At 38.7% G+C, this 2388-nt stretch overlaps 1 long non-coding RNA gene across 1 annotated transcript; it reads left to right on the top strand.

The window, feature by feature from the left end:
* The first annotated feature begins 462 nt into the window (after window positions 1–462).
* On the top strand, window positions 463–1578 carry LOC138427896 (uncharacterized). The gene is made up of 2 exons (XR_011252223.1): window positions 463–634; window positions 1304–1578. It is a non-coding gene; the product is annotated as an uncharacterized lncRNA (long non-coding RNA).
* The last annotated feature ends 810 nt before the right edge of the window (window positions 1579–2388 follow it).

The raw sequence follows: 2388 nt of genomic DNA, 5'->3' as shown, positions 1-2388 counted from the left end.
TACATGGGCACTAATAGGCAAGTATAATTTTATTTTATATATTTATTTATTTTGGGGTGTTCTGGCTGTTCGTTGCTGTGAGGCCTTTTCTCTAGCTGTGGTCTGTGGGGTTCTCATTTTGGGGGCTTCTCATTTCGGTAACTTCTCTTGTGGAGCCAGGGCTCTAGGGGTGGATGCAGAGGCTTCGGTAGTTGCAGTGCGTGGGCTCAGCAGTTGGGGTTCCTGGGCTCCAGAGCTCAGGCTCGATAGTGGTGGTCACGGGCTTGGTTGCTCTGTGGCATGTGAGCTCTTGTTGGGCCAGAGAGCGAACCTATGTCCTCTGCACTGGCAAGCGGCTTCTTACCACTGAGCCACCAGGGAAGCCCTAGGCTCGTATTCTTTTCACAAGAGTTCCAAGAAGTTTATTTAGACTAGAGAAAGCCATAATTCGAAAAGATGCACGCACCCCAATGTTCATTGCAGGTGTATTTGTAATAGCCAAGACATGGAAGCAACCTGAATGTCCACTGACAGACACATGGATAACAGAGAAGTGGTAACATACACAATGGACCATTACTCGGCTATAAAAAAGAACAAAATAACGCCATTTGCAGCAGCGTGGATGGACCTAGAGATTATCATACTAAATGAAGTAAGCCAAAGATAAATATCATACGCTATCACTCATATTTGGGATCTAAAACAAATGATACAAATAAAGTTATATACAAAACAGAAATAGAACCACAGACATAGAAAACAAACGGATGGTTACCAAGGGAAAGGGGAGGGGAGAGAGAAATTAGGAGGCTGGGATTAACATAAACACATTACTGTATATAAAATAAATAACCAGCAAGGGCTTATTGTACAGCGCAGGAAACTATAAAAAGTATATAAATGAAAAAGAATATATCCATGTATAACTGAATCACTTTGCTGTGACTCTTTTGCGACCCCATGGACTCCTGTGTCCACTGGATTTTCCAGGCAAGAATACTGGGGTGGTTGCCATTTCCTTCTCCAGGGGATCTTCCTGACCCAACCCAGGAATCAAAACTGAGTCTCCTGTGTCTCCTGCTTTGCACGTGGGTTCTTTCCTGCTTGAGCCACTGGGGAAACCCCTAAATCAACTACACTTCATTTTAAAAATTAAACAAAAAAAATTCTATGCAGATACTCAGCCCTCAATGAGATGGCGTGTATACAAACCATACAAACCAGTTTGAAAATTATGCATGCTTTTGATGAAAATAATGTAATGAAAAGTAAATTGATTGGAAAGACAGAAAAAAAGTTTTTATTTTTTTACTTTTTGCAGGTAAAGGAATTAAAATACTGGGAAAGAAATACAGTGCTGGTGAGATAATTGGGAATTTAAAGGGCTTTTTTGTTACTAAGTATATTATACTATCTCTTGAACTTTTATTGGATCCAAGAAAGATCTTTATGAGTGAGGAAGCATTTGATGAAAGATATAGAAATCTTAGACATAATTAGGCCCAAGGTTTGTAAACTGGGAAAATTTGTGTAACTTCAAGTATGCAAATTCCTGCCTGAGAGGTAGTGTGGGAACTAAATAAAATTGAGATTCTGTTTCTTGTTCTGCTCTCTTCAATTAAAATTTCTTTTTCGAATGCTGACTTTCAGCTGTTCCTTGAAAACAAAGGGTAAAGATGTTAACCCTCGGGGTTTCCGGCTTGCCTAGGAGGAGGATACCAAAAGTCAAAACATCTAAGAAGGCAGAATATTTTTACATAAACAGTGTTGAAGACAAGTAGGGAAGTGACCATTTCCTTTCCTTCTGTTTAGGCAGAATCTATTTCCTGTTACCCACTCCACAGACTGCTCTGTTCCTCTGAAATGCGATTTCAGAATTACAAGATGCTGTTAGTGCTGTTGATGAGGTTTTCTGAAAGATTTCTTGGGGACAAAAAATATACATATTTGTATCTTCAGGAACAATTTGTTTCATGGGAAACAAATGTATGTATATATATATATAACAATTAATTAATTTTTATTTTTTGAAATCATGGCAAGACTAACTAAATTATACCTTTTTTTTTTTTTTTTAATTTTGGCTGCTCCCGTGGGATCTTACTTCCCCAGCCAGGGATCAAACAAATACACCTGCACTGGGAGTGTGGAGTCTTAACAACTGACCTGCGGGGGAGGTCCCTAAAAATTACCATTTTAACCATTTTTAAGTATACACTTCGGTGGTATTAAATACATTCACATTTTTATGCACCCATCACCATCCAACTCCAGAACTTCTTCATCATTCCAAACAAACTCTGCACCCATTAAATAATAACTTCATTTCTCCCTTTCTGTTCTAAGAGTTGACAATTCTATGTACTTCATGTAAGTGGGTCATGTATTTGTCCTTTAGTGACTGTC

This window comes from Ovis canadensis, chromosome 1 (assembly GCF_042477335.2).
Source record: "Ovis canadensis isolate MfBH-ARS-UI-01 breed Bighorn chromosome 1, ARS-UI_OviCan_v2, whole genome shotgun sequence".
Taxonomy (NCBI): Eukaryota; Metazoa; Chordata; class Mammalia; order Artiodactyla; family Bovidae; genus Ovis; species Ovis canadensis.
The sequence above is the reverse complement of the archived record's forward strand: the minus strand, read 5'-3'. Positions and strand labels throughout refer to the sequence as shown.